At 39.3% G+C, this 15,155-nt stretch overlaps 1 protein-coding gene across 2 annotated transcripts in view; it reads right to left on the bottom strand.

Annotated features, from left to right (window-relative positions):
* The window catches only part of SHISA9 (shisa family member 9), a 199,489-nt gene that overhangs the window by 22,714 nt on the left and 161,620 nt on the right, over positions 1-15,155 (bottom strand). The gene's annotated exons all lie outside the window — the stretch shown is intronic.

Genomic DNA, 15,155 nt, shown 5'->3' with positions numbered 1-15,155 from the left:
AAGACTGAATTTGCTGTAGCATTAGGATACAAACCAAAACTTGAAGTTTATTCCAAGGTAGCTTGAATACAGGGCAGTAGTATCACTCCGTCTGTGCAGTTAAATAGCCAGGCTAATTTCAATTGGCTCATGCAGGCTGCTGCATATATGCAGTTACACTGCTTTTAATACCAGAACCAGCTTGCTTATATGCACAGCATTGCGTTGTGTTCTGTAGACATTCCTCACAGTGCAGAATGTGCAACTTTGGCTCATGACTATCATTAGGTAATTTCTACAAAGCTCACGCTTTGTCCCTATGTTTTCTCCTTTTCCCTGACAGTAGGTATTACAATATCATACCAAGATAACATTTTTTGTAGCAGACATACCTAAAAGCAGGAGCTAATTACTGCTTATGTACAGTTTTATACCAGCACTCACTCCATATCCATTCTGTAGTTGATTTGTTCCTTTATAGTAGAGAATACAGCCTGGATACTTTTTCTAAGATATACCATAGTTTATTAGTTGTTTTTAATGTTTGATTCTAGACTCTAAAAAGTTTGGTCAGAATTGTGTGCTGCACTCAGTTTGCAAACATAAATTTCAACAGATTTCAACATGGTCAACCTATCTTTTTTGCCGAGTCTTTCTCCAGGCTGTGTATTTTGAGATATTTGGAGCTGGTTGTCAATCCTAGAACCTTATCAAGGCTTCTGAAATCAGATGAGTGCATTTTTCTCCTGTAATGAAACCATGGTGCTGAATTGGTGACAATACAGTAATTCCCACAGCATCAAGCACAGGCTTATGATCATATAGAAAGAAAGCTGGGCAGTTGGGGAAAGAAGGCTTATTGTGATGGAGTGAGTGGACCACCCCGCAAGTGCCCACAGGATCTGGCAGGAACCAAATATCCCTGTAGTTTGCCAGGATTTTAAGGGAATTGAGCCACTTGGCTTTCCACTGCTCATTAATGAAGCTGAATGGATGAGCAAGAGCTCTGAAACCAGTTAACAGATTTACTGCTGGGACAGAAAAGGAAAGCTAAGGCTTTTTAAAACTTCCTTCTTCTTCACCATTGCTGCTGCCTGGTGCACTCTCTGCTGTTCAGGCTAAGGCTGCCCCTGCCTCTGCAGAGGAGTGTAATCACATCCTCCTACCACATACGTGTATAAACAAGTTGTGAGGGCACCTCGAGGCAACTCAAGAAAAACAGTAGAAGTGTTACCATCTAATAACAGTATGATTCTTCGTGCTGTTGCTGGTTGTTAATAGGGAACAAACTGTTTGTGGATAGTAGGTAGAGCTGAATAAGAAATTATTTTCCCATAACAAAAGAGTTTTTCAGTAAGTGGTTTTTTTTTCTTTTACCAAACAAATGAAATCTGAAGTTGGACTTGTTTTTGCAAATATTGTGTCAGATCAGGAGAAACATTTTGTTGTGATTTCAAAATTATATAAAATAAGTTGGCTCAGTTTTTAAAAGAGAAATGTTGTATCTTCCACATGTCTCTCTTTTATGGTTACACCTACAAGTACACTTTTGAGGAGGAATGCTAGCACAGCTGTATTTCAGTAACAGGGCAGCTCTAAAGATACCAGCATGGATGGGACCTTTAATAGAAGGAAGGTGTCAACCTTTTACCACTACGTTCACTAATTTTTTTCTGAGTAGAGCTAAATCAGCACTTTGTAGATGTGAAGTTCGTCACTACTGTGAAGTTCCCTCGTGGTAATTCTTACTATTCAGTCTGTCAAAACATCATGATTTCACTGTGATGAAAGTATTGTGAGCACCAGTATTTCTGCGCTCAGTGCCAAAGTGACTTGCAGCTGTAGAGACTTGCAAAACCAATGTAAATAAGGTGTAGATAACCAGGACTGTTTTCTTAGCTGTGTTTCTTACTTAGACCTATCATTTTTACTCAGGCACATCTTTAAATGTAGTGAAGAAAGTTACCCCAGAAATATACTGTGGAAAATGAATTAGGTATATTTGGTTTTCATCCAGGTGTTCAGTGGCCATCTATGTTGTTACTAGGTTGCTGGTTTACTGATGTTGCTGGGGTTTGGTTCTTGGAGTGTTTATGAAGATGTAAAGAAATATGTTTTCCATTTCCAGATCATCTTTGACTTCTCTCTTGTCTTGTTAAAAGCCCAGAACTCTCCTGAATTATGAATTTCAAGCAAATTAATGATAGTTGTTCTTTCACTGCCGCACTTACTGCACAGTGTCCCTCACTCATACCCAGATGCTTACACAAGACTAAGTCATCACATAGAAGACACAGTTCAAATTACTCATTCAGTTGGCCATTTGCACAAAGTAAAGTAAGCAAAAGGCCAAACTCTGGCAAAGTGCATTGAACTATATTGAAGAACGATTGCTATTTATAAAGAGACTCCCATTGGAATGGACTCCTAGGGCCGAAAAGGAAAATCTCAGCTTTGTATGCACATCTATCTAAATCTGAATCATACTAAATTTTAGTCTAACTGGCCATAACTGGTGAATGTTGCGTTTGTTTGCAAGCTTGCTAAACTGTGTGTGATCTGATTCCTTACCTTTTGGGTTTTAGAAATAAGTTAGCAAATGGTACTCTTACGTTGTTTTTGCCACACATAGTTAATGTAATGATGATGGGTAAATTCACCTATATTCGGATGCTATTTAGGAAATGTTCGTACCTGAAGTAGCGATGGTATAATGCAAACTCTGCAGCAGGCAGGGTGCTGGGGAGTGTAAGTCTAGCCACTGGGGGGAGCCCAGGCTCAGCCGTGAGCAACTGGGAGGTTTTAAACAGGACTTGCCTTGCCCACTCTGGGCCAATCCACATTTATAACTAAAAAAGGTATTGGCCTTGGCAGTGTTGTCTTATATTTGTAAACACTGCTTCAGTCTCAGCAATACTGAATAGGGATTCTCTCAGGAAATAAAGAAATTTGTCTACAAATACTTCACAAGATCTCAATGTGAAATTTGAGATTTTTCAATTTGAGATTTTGCCTTCTTTTCCTGAAACTGGAAAAAATAGTAAGTGTTACATTTTGGGGAGCAAATAATAATCTATTGGATTATTCAAAATATTTTGGGATACACGGGATTGGCTTCAACTGGAAGAAAGTTTAACCAGAAAAATCCCTACCAGCTTTGTCACTGACCTCTAGTGTCAAGTTAAATCCTTTATACTTATAAACCAGATATTCTGTGATTGGTATTTGCAAATAGCTGGCTTCACTGAATGGGGGCAACTTTAACCTGAAAGCTGTGGCTGTGCTGATACATTCCTTTTGGCAACCTGACACTGGTACATTGTCCAGCACAGTTTTCCATATAACCAGCTGCACTGTGCCACTGCCAATTTATGTATTTATTTTTAAAAGACAGAGAATATGAACATCACAAAAAGTCAAAATGCTGTTTGTGCTGCAGCTTCAAGCATGAATAGTTAGACCTGATTAGCAATGGTGATGTTGTAAAAAACCTGCAATATTCGCAACCTATCTTATTTTCTGCTGAAGCAAGGAAATACAATGCCAGGCTGCTTCCCAACCTCCCAAGACTTTGAGGAGTCATTCTGGATGTAGTGTTAGTGGTTGCTGTCTACCTTCCTACTACCAGCCCAAAAGGAAGCATTTGAAAAAGCGTGCTGGAGCTCACCACACAAAAGCTAGATGTCTGCTGGGCAGAAAATTAGACATACAGGAAAAAAAGAAAAACAAGTAAGGTCTTCAGATGCTGAAGAGTGCTTTTGACTATTATTCCCTTAAAAGGTCTAGGTATAGAAAAGCTTGTGGGTGGCAAATGGAGCAGAAAATAAGAACTGGAAGGAAGCTGCACCAAAACCAGTTTATAGCTAGAGAAAGTGGGTTTTACATCCCAGCCACCAACAATGTGCCTTTGGAAATAGCTAAGGCATCAGCTTCTGGTCACAGTCCCAGTAGTTGATGAAGACTGATAATTACGTTATCTGTTTATTACCTTGACCTATATCTCAGGCTGTGCAATTGAAACTTGTATCCAGATGTCACAGCTAACAGCTTACTGCATTTTTCAAGCAAAAATGCTTTTTTTGGAGCATTACCACCCCTCCCTGATTGTGAATTTTGGATTTGCTTTAGTGTGCATCACGGTGACAACAATAATGTAATTGGTTGCTGTAGTTATGCTGCGCTCTATCCAATTAAGATGGTGTCATATCTAATTTATGCACTTCATTCAGAAACCAGGGAATGGGCATCTCAGCAATTATTAAATACAAATAAGAACCCAATGTGGAAACACGTGATGCACCATGGTCACATGTATGAATGCGGTGAGATAAGGCATAAGCCCCCAAACATTTTTTTGTTTGTTTTGTTCTCTACATTCTTTATAGAATACATTGTGCTGTTCACCTAGTTTGATTATTCTTGTCAAGAAGCTGCCAGGATTATGGGAAATACTCAGGGTTAGAGGAAGGGATGATAGTAGGCTGCTAGCAATAATAAGCTTGTTCACTGTTTGAGAGCCAACAACCTGCCATGAATGTCCCTTAAGCTCAGCCACTATCCTCCTTCTCTGCACCCATGGGAGAGTGAAACCTGTTCTGTAGAGTGACCTGAGGATTCATTCCTTTCTGTAGCAATGAAGTCAATTATTTGGTGCTTGAAGACAGGGAAAATGAAAAAATTCCATAGGCATGGAATGGAGTCTATTAGTAAATGAGCAGTTACGGGCATAAGGAAAAGAACAAATGAGACAGGCGATGCATTAACGAAACAGGAGAGGGTGGGGGAAGGGCAGGAAAGCAGAATGAGATTTTGCTATAAAAGCCACCTGCAGACACACATACAAAAGAAATGAGAACAAGACAGACAAAAGAAGACTGGGAATTCAAGGAGGGGAAAGGCAAAATTCAGAGCAAAATATAATAATAGCTGAGCATTTTCAGATACTCGGAAGAAAAAGACATGCCCTGAACTAACTAAAATTGAAAATAACAGCTATGAAAACAGGATAGAACTGAGTGATTATAGAATGAGTATAAAATTGCTCCCCTCCCATCCATAACTGCACTGCCACCAAGAAGCATATTTGCCTCTTTGTTCTTGAGTGTATTATACTTAATTATAAGACTAGCTTACTCAGCGTTGCAAATCCATACTCATGTTCCTACAGGCCTCACCAACAGAAACTGCAGGTCCTATTTCTGAAAAATCCCAGATAGGATGAAAGCTGTGGGATTTTAATAACTTGACTATGCCTGTAAACTAATTCCTTTCAGACCAGTTCCTTCCTGGATAAGACGACTGTTCTCTGTTCATGGTACTGAGCTTCCTGTTGGCATGAAACTCAAATCCTTGGCCTATATACTTGCTTTTGCCTCTCTGCCTCTTGTCACAGTGCAGTTGAACTGATAGTCCCTGAGGTTTTGTGGTGTGCATTTTCCTATACCCATGTAACTTGAGTTTTTTCTCTCTTTGTAGGTATTGTATTGCCACTGCCATTGTCTTTTTATTTACATTCTTTGCGCCTTCCTTCAGATTTGCATTAAATGTTGTGTTTTAAAAGGATATTCTTATTCACAACATTGCATGCAGAGGCATACAAGGGTATGTTCTGCAACAGCTGGTACCTCAAAATCAGGCTGCACACCCATTAGAAAATGCACTGTTTGTACACATATGGACAAATACGTAGAATGTGTGGTCCATCCAGTTTAGTAGCCACTTTCTGTCCAGTACTAGATGTGTGACAGGAGGGTGCAAGAGCCCCAATGGCATTTATATGCAAAATTGTCTCTGAAAGGTGTGTGCTTATCCCTTACACTAGGGCTTATCCCAAAAACAGCAATGCAGGTTATGCCCCAAAACAGCAATCTTCTTAAACCCTTTGGTTTGCATTAACTGTTATAAATCTGCATGGTCTTGTTCTCCACATAGTCATAAAATGGTATTTCAGCTCTTGTTAAATTAATGGCACTCTGTAGCAACATTTTCCACAGTCTAGTACAAGTCCTGAACTGAAAAGTATTCCTATTATCTAATCTTAATTTCTCTGCCCTGCAATTTAACCGATTTTGTATTTTAACAGGAACAGATGCTCACAATCCAGTGTCTGTACCATTCATTATTTTATATGTTTTTTTTCCACTTTTCAAATATTTTTCTCTTTTCTGAAGTAAATAATTTCCTTTCAATCCTTCTTCATCTGACAATCTTTCCAAGGTTTGATCATTTCTGCTGCCATTTCTCAACACTTGTAGCCTTGCAATGCAGCTTCTGAGATGAGGTTCTACCCTCAGTAACACATGGAGTTGTGTTATTCTGTATACAATGGTATCATAAGTCATCCCTATAAGTCTCTGTCCCTTATGATATGCACACTTTTTTGTTTTCTCATCAGTGATGCACAAGTCATGCAAGTAGTCATATTTTCCCTAAATGTAATAGCTCTGAGGCAATACATATTTTTCATGGCAATTTATGCTAGCCAGTTATCTGTTCTGTCTCTGCACCGTATCACAAAAACATTCTTGTAACACAGACAACCTACCCGTCTAATCACCATCACAAAAAGGATCTGAGATGAGTGGGATGGCATTTCATCCAGCAAAAAAATGTTTCTGTTTAATGGAAGTGACAGTCTACAGTGTAAATGCCTGTCATCAAACATACTGTCTTGTGCCTTCCCCTGTCCTATCAAGCAATTGTAGGAGTTAGTCCCATGCTACACTCTTGATTCTCCATGGTGCCACTGAATGCGAGTGTCTCTCGGCATACTGAGGTCTAGTGCTGTATGTTTTCTATTCAGTTCCTACATGATTAACCTCTTGGTCTGTTGCTGTCTTCCATGGTAGAGGTTGCGTGGTCTTTCACATATGGATATCCTCAGTGGATTTCTGAGGAGAAGCTTTTTTTCCCCAAAATAGAAAAATGCTGGACACAGGAACACCTTCGCTTACACTGTCAGATTCAAAAAGGTATTAAATTTCTTATGACACAATGGTGTTGCGGGCTGTGCTGACAGCATGGAGCATAGGCAAGTGAAGTGTATCCCCTGCTGCAAGCATTTATGAATCAGCAGGTTTCGTAGTGCTGACCGACACCAAAATTCGTGTTGGTTCAGGTTGAAAATTGGCAAGAGGTAGGACAGCCTAGTAACTCTTAGCACCTTGTTGATCTAATTTGAGACACTGATGAACAAGGTTATTGTGGATGCAGTCTTTATGAGAAAGCATTACAGTAGGGAGATTCGTGAGCTGATATTCAGAGACAATGTCGCTCATCTAGACATGGGAAAGAAGGTCAATGAGCCAGGTCACAAAATCCATGGTGCTCTGCCCTTGGTGCATATCTTAGGAGAAACTGACTTTTCTCTGGCAGGAAAGGTAAACTACAGAGACTTATCAGTGAGCTGTGTAGTCAGAGTGCTGTTGTTGCTCAAACAATGCCCCGTGCCTGTTTTTAAATGGCAAAATTCCCAAGTTTCATTCCAGTGTGGTGGAATTCTTTGCTGCTGTCAGATGAAGGCGATGCTATCTACGCACACTCATAAAACAAGATGGACTCTTTATTCTCAATACTTTTATCTGAAGTGCAGATGAGGACAGCACTAATTTTACAATACAAATCCTTCCCTCTCCACTCCTTTAATTTTCTATCTCCATCCTTCAGGCACTTACCTATGTGAGTGTCAGAGTTTATATTTCTCTGAATAATGATTTTAGGGGGGTTGAAACATAAAAGAAGGAAAATTAGTAGCAATGTGACCAAAGAGGTGTGGGGCTCCACTGCCATCTGAGTCCAGCCAGGGAAGTGCACACAATGTTCCCGTAAAGGGGCCTTTTTCTTCCTGAATGTGCTGCTGCCACTTTATGTTTAAATCTATGGGAAATATTTATATATATAAGAATCTTATGCCTATGAGCTCTTCTGAACTCGGCGTGACAGGTTACAAATGAGTAAAGAGACAACTGCATCTTTGTGTATCAGTTAAATTCAAGAGCTGGTGACTGAAGCTTCCCATTGTCTTCTAGATGAAGTCTGATGCTGTGAGGTGCTGAATTCTCTGTGATAGCAGCGATTTAGGAGATGGGGCCTTCATCCAAGTGTGTAGGAACAGAGTTCTGTGAAATCAGTTGGCTGTTTTACTGCCATCCGAGGAGGGTGGGAGTGGGATTTCACTGGCCTGGTGACTAAACTGGCTGGAAGACTCTCTTTTCTGCTTTTCATTTCCCTTGGGCTCCATGCTGTACCATCGCACTCACATTCTTGTAATATTTTCTGGGTTCTTGCTTTGCAAAAGCACTACAGTCTGAGGTTGGTTTTCCATGTAGACTTTTTTATGTGACACCATATCTCCTTTTATGAAGGTTATTTTTGTGTCCTCTGAAGGTTTGCTTTTCCTTCATAATTACTCACAACCTGACAGACTTATAATCCTCTGATAGGATTTGTGACATTGTAATCTTCTCTATAGCAACCCATTGTGGCTTCACAAACAGAGGATTATAACTTTTAAGAAGGCAATAAGTAGATGAACTCTTGAGATATCAAGACCCTACATTCATATCAATTTCCAGTCCTTGAGTTGTAGGAGGGCAGGGAGCGGTGCTGTGTTCTCACTCCCACCCACGTTTCTGGTTTTCTTCATCTTCTTTTGCCTCAAGTAGCAGAGTTGAGAAATTAATTAAACCCACCAGATATACACACTTTGAGCACTGCAAATATCCTTAGCTATGCAAATTAAGAACAGATAAATTCAGCAAATTTGACTTACACAACAGAATTTTTTTCTCCCAGAAGAAAGTTCTTCACACTTTCCCATAAGGTATCAGTTGTTTTACAAGTCAAACACTTCCGTACCTTTTCACAGAAATAAAAAGAGTCTGCTAAGATGTACCAGCCAGCTCAGATTCTTTGTTTTGCCTGTTTTGTCTTTCAATTAAATTACTTTTCTTCCAACAATTAATGTACTTTTACTTAATGGGAATGTGCCTGTCATTACAATATTTATTCTAAATGTTTATATGCCTTGTTTATTGTTTTCTCTTCCCATAGTGGTTATTAATGACCAATAAGTGTAAATTTTTATGCAGCTTGAATATATTAAAAATTCTCTTACTTCAGGCATTCCACTAGTTTGTCTGTTAGCTGTCCCAATATACCAACTATTTAGAAGGAAAAGATTAGACAGTATGAAAACTATAAAGCAAACATGTTACCGACTTCATGTCTTTGTTATTTACTGTTATGTCTAAGCAGTAACTTAGTGGTCCCCTGCCTATAGCTTGTAGGTAACAAATTGCCTGCAGGATTCTCACATTGTTGATGGGCAAAAGCAACAGAAGAGTTATAGGTTTAAGGCACAGATAGAGTTAAAATTGGAAGGAAGTTGCTCAGTGTTTTTCCCCTTCAGTCAGCAAAGGTTGAGGACCATTTCACTAGCTAATCATCCAGCTAATGTGGGGTTTGAGAAGTATTTTACTTAAATATGTATCTCACCTGAGTGTATGCCAGTGGCATTTTCTGTCCTGATATACCTGGCCCAGCAATGGAGAAAAGTGTGCTTTTTACTTTCTGGCATAATTTAGTTTATTCTTTTAGAGTCTCTCTAGAGATGAAAATGTATCAGTGTGCTACAGTGAAGCTGTAACATCCAGTTATGGATCTCTTCTTTCCCCATCCACACGTGCAAGTTTTATTAACATAGGTGCCATTTTTGTTTTGTTAGTCTGTGTTAAGCAAATAAAAAACAAAGAAAGAACTCAGAAGGTTGGTGAAGAATTAGAGTTCTATTCTCAGAGAAATAGCCGTAATTTGTTATCTTTTAGAATAGCAGAGAACAAAATTTACTGATTATGGAGTAGGATGCATGTTATCTTGTTGCATAGAATCACAGAAAATACAAATGACTGGCTTTTCAAAAGATTACCTCATTTATCCCATATTCCTCTCAGGAAAGATTAGCTATAACCTTGATAGATGATAGTCATGTTTTTAAAAAGCCTCCAGTGAGAGGCTCCACAGCCTACCTGCACAATCTGGTCCAGTTCTAATGCTATTCTGGTGGTATCTTCACCATTAGAGAACTTGTCCTATTATCTGTTTTACATTTCCTTTAAGGCAGTTTAAGTCCAGTAGTTCTCTTATCCTCCAAGGATATGGAGAGCAGATGATTACTATCTCTTGTGCTGCATCTTTTTATGTATTTTGAAGACTCAGCACTACACAATAGGAATGTTTTCTGTCTTATCATACAGAATGATTGGAGGTCTCAGAAATCCAGCCTTTCTGAACACATCTATCTTGAGGTTTGGCATCTCATATCTTCTCATATGTCTCATATCTTGCAGGATGTCTACTTATTTATGCACCCTAGCATACCATTTCATCTCTGGCATCAGCACGGTGGTGTTGATCCATTTCTGCCTTCAATCACCTAAAGCCCAGAAATCTTTTTATGTCAGACTGCTCTGACATAAAACCTTGCATCTCATTTAATAGGGAAGCACCTTGGTTTTTTCATACCATTTTTCCAGCTTTTTAGGATCTTTTGATCTGACCTTCAAGGCCTTTGAGACTCCTTCCAGCTTGGTTTGTCCACAAATTTAGTAAGTGTATGTACACTCTGTCCTATCGTCCTCCTCATTAATAAAAATATTGTGCAATATTGGAGACAGAATAAATCCTTTCAGAACTCTGTTCAGTATATCCTTCCATTTCAAAAAATACAGATCACTGGGGACTGTTCTCTGAATGCAGTTTTTAGATGATTTTGCACTTACCTTCTAGAAACAGCTTCTGAAATATTATTAAAAATCAAGTTTTATTATATCTACAGCTTTCCCCCATCCAAAGGGCCTGTTACATTGTCATGGAAGGAAATTGCTTAGGTTTAGCTCCATCCGTTCTTGACAAATCTTTATTAGCTGTTATTCATGACCATGTTTTGGCTAGATGCTGTAAGAAGTTTGATAAATTAACTGTTGATTTCTATTCCTTTCTCCCTTCCTTTCCCCTGTCCTTTAATTCATGAATTAAATTATTACTAAATGATTTTAATTGTGTTCTTTCTCCTCTTTTAAGGCTTGACAGCCCACCTTTGTTTTTGACAGTTTTACAGAACTTCATCCGTTGGATGAGTTCTTAAAGTTAATGGCACTTAGAGGACTCAGGTCCTTTCTCTAAGTGTGCAGGATGAATCCTTCTGGGCCATCAGGTGGAAACGTTATAATTTTTCCAAGTGCTGTTGAAACCTGCCCTTCCTGTCCTCAGGTGTGACCACTCCCTTTTCTGATGCTGATTTGGGTTAGTTCCTTGAAACTATTGTCTTTTTTAGTGAATACTGAGGCACTGTCTTTTAAAAGGGACAATTTGATTCTTTGAATCTTCAGATACTAGCTTTTAGTAACTAAAAATTAAAGAAAAATGAAGTCTTTTGGAGCCGTATATATGGTTGTCTCTTAACACCAAGCCTTATATAAGCAAGCATTTATATAAGCCACAGTAATTGGGATTGGCCCTTTATGTAGAATAACAGCTTAACATTTACCTGGTTAGTTATGATGTGTTCCACATTATTATTTCAATAATAGCTAGATTCAAATTATCTTCTATTTAGATAAAGTTGTTTTATCCCAATGCATGCACAAGAGTTTGAGCAGAAAAAAATTAGGTGAGACAGAAGATCAGCCGAATAGCTTCTTTTGAAAAAGAAGATGATATCTTTGGGGGGAGGGAGGGAGGCACTACAGACGCGAAGAAAGATAAAATGAAAAAATAGATTTAAAAAAATACTTTCTTTTTTGCACTTAAAATTGTGAATTTCAGAAACTATCCTGAGAAACAGGGGAAGAATATCTGTCCATATTTTTCCTGGAATTATTGCCCAGGTATCTACTAGGGGAAGGGACTTATTCCTAGTTTTTTTAGTTGATTTTAAATTGCAGTTTTGTAAGGAAATGAACATAATATCACCAGAAGCCAATTTAATTTTAGGATTCTAAATAATCTTAAGGATTATTCAAAGGTATACTGAGTGACTTCAGCCTCCTGGTATTTGATCCTCTCTGCTGATGATGTACGTACCAACCTATTGAAGGAACTGCCAAGTAGATATGAGAGTGGAAGAAAGGGAGGACAGAGAAAATCTTTCCATAATTAGGACATAGGCAATCCTGTATCAACAGGAACATTATTTTCCTTTTTAGCATTTCAATAATGTTCCCATTTTATTTTGAACCTTTGGACTTAAAAGGCAACTGTGATAGCTGCTGTCTCAACCCTCATGTTATTTTAAGAACCTCTTATGTGTAATTTCTGTGATCAATAACGTCCATGCACATACACTGACGTGCAGCATAAAGATGTCCTAGTTCTATTTTTGCATTTTAACGGCCTTTTGTAGAGTGGTAACTCTACTGTTAAAGGGACAGTGATGAACATATGTTTCGATAAATGAGAAAATACTATTGCTTTGAAGAAGCAAATTTCAATGGCATTTAAAAGACTTAAGCGACCTGAACAGAGGTTGAGATTATCCAACCTCTTACAACCTTTTTGTCAAAATACAAATATTTTCTTCTAGTCTTTGCTGAAAGTAGCTATCAAAATAACTGCAGTAGGCTAGGCATGGGTCACTCTGTTCCTCTGAGAATAAAACATAATGGGCTACATTATCATAGGCAAGTTGCTCAGTCAAGAATACTCTTCAACATATGCAGCTGACATGAAGGGAAAGCGGGAAAAAGCCTCCACCTGTCCAGTGGTGGAAATCAGAATGGATTAGTCATGTAAGGCTGAGCACGTGAGCTTGTGTAAACTGTTGTGCTATGAGCTGTAGATGTACTACACCTCTTCTTTTTAGCGTGTATGTACATGAATACTGTTGTTATCAGTGCTGCAAGTATTACAGCTGGGACCATTTTGTCGGATCAGTGTCCCAAGGGCGCACACTCATGGCTTATGCACCATCCTCTTTCATCCTGCCATGCCAGAGGTATATCTGAGACCTGCAGTTCTTCCTGCCAGAGAATTGTACTGTGTTGCCAGGTTTCTCTCAGAGACTTTTCTTTTTTTATTGCTTATTTCTGTTCTACATTATCCTAAGTTAGACCTTTTTCTGTGTCTTCCTCCTCCCTATAATCTGTGCAGGGAATGACCGCTTGGCTGTGTGGCATCTTCAGCCAAGTATTCTCTTGAAGTTTATAGCTCTCTGTGCTACATTTCCCTGAAAAATATCTGCACTGCAGGTGTCTATACTATCTCAGAGAGGCAGGAATAAGATATGGATCCATGAAATCCTCTCTAGCCTAACTCTTTGGTCTCCACCTTATGCCTGGAGAGCCAAGATAGCTGGCTCTGGAGCCATCCTCATGCCCTGCTCTGTCTCAGTGCCCAGATGCATCGCTGGTGTTAGGCGAGGTCTCTGCCAGGCACCGCAGGTGCCCTGACCCGAGCAGAGGTACGCTGACTCCAGAGCAGCCTCTGGCACTACCACTGGGACAGACTCCCAGGCTTGTGAGGGGCCAGCACAGCTGGAGGTAACTCTGCAGTCTCTTCAGAGACGTAGCTGTAGCCAAAAAAGCAAGACAGAGAGAGAACAGTGTCAGCAGTCCTGTCCTCTTCCTGTCAGTTTATCTGGGGGGGGCTGTTGCTCACCCTACCTCAGTACACATTACAAGTACCATCTCACCCCAACCCAGCACCCTCCACCACTGAAGGCATATGCAGAAGGGCCTTTACATCCTGGCTGCCAATACTACCCATGCTGGAAAGGTGGCCAGGGAAGGTCTTCTGGATCCCTCATTCCATCCCAAACATTTTATCTTGTTCCTTTTCATGGCTGCGTTTAAGGAGACTATTACAGCAGAAGGAAGATATATACTGTTGTCTCTACATACCACACAGGTTGCTCCTCCTCTGGGAAGGTAAGAAATATATATACCAGTACTTTTTGCTTCTGAAGAAGAATGACAATGCCAAGCTAGCCTGAAGCTGCAGGAATGGGAGTATTTCCATTGACATAGTCGTGTCCAGAATGGTCACACCAGACACACTTCCCATCCACTTTCTTTTCTCCTTTATCCTCACTTTCATGTTTCTGGTTTGAGAAGACAAAGTTTACAGGCATGTGTCACCCTTCTGTGGCATAACAACAAGAAAAAGAGAGGAAGATGATTATTCCTTTTTAATTGCTGCTAAGCCAATTTAAAATAAAAGGTGTCCAGCTCTTATGATTAAAATATAAATTCCCATAGTGTGAGTCTACAGCAAAGAAACTGGCCTCTGTAAACTACTCGTTGGACAGTTTCTTTTCTTTTCTTTGGAATTTAAAAAAAATATTCATTAATGAAGTCTCTCAGCTCCTAGGTTATTCCTTTTATGGCATCTATTTGCTTACTATTCTATTCATTCTTCTCTTACTCACTACAAATTGGTGCATTCTATAATTTGTAAGTTGAGGCAAAAGTATGAAAATGTAGATCTGATATTTTGAAAACTATCTTATTTAGGGTGAGATTTTGATCAGTGGTCAGGCTAGCCTTTACTTTGTTCCCAGTGAAACTGAGACTCTTCAGCAATAGCAGAATCAGGCAAATTTAGAACATTTCCAAAGCTGTGTCTGAACGTATTTTATGAACACCTACTTTAATGGATTTAGGCCAATATTTAGAAACTGAATTGCAGTAATTCAGCATATCTTCTGTAGTGATACCTCATCACTGTTTAATTTACAAATGTGGTGCTGACAAATTAGATTCACAGGACCTTTTATATCCTCAACACAGTGCATGTCGGTGTGTTTATTTGCATTCCTCACTGCCAGTGTGCCCTAACCTCACACAGAAGCCCTGTACCTCACTGAGAACATCTTACCCCATTCATTTCTTCTGACCTTCCTGATGAGACCAGCTTCTACTTTGTTTCTCTTTCAGAGCTGTGTTTTATAATGCGGTCACTGTAAAGTGACTGAGATCAACAACCCTTTTCACAAAAGTCACTGAATAAAAATGAGTTGTTAAATAAATTCTTAGTCCCTTGCAAATGAACATGGGTTATGTTTGCACTGATGCCTTGGAGGTGGGGTGGTTGTTATCCCATGACACTTCCCTGAGCTCTGGTTCTGTCTTTCATTAAACGATAGGAACATTATTTTGAGTCTGGTATATAACTGCTTGCAC

The sequence above is a fragment of the Harpia harpyja genome, chromosome 21 (genome assembly GCF_026419915.1).
Source record: "Harpia harpyja isolate bHarHar1 chromosome 21, bHarHar1 primary haplotype, whole genome shotgun sequence".
Lineage (NCBI taxonomy): Eukaryota > Metazoa > Chordata > Aves > Accipitriformes > Accipitridae > Harpia > Harpia harpyja.
The sequence above is the reverse complement of the archived record's forward strand: the minus strand, read 5'-3'. Positions and strand labels throughout refer to the sequence as shown.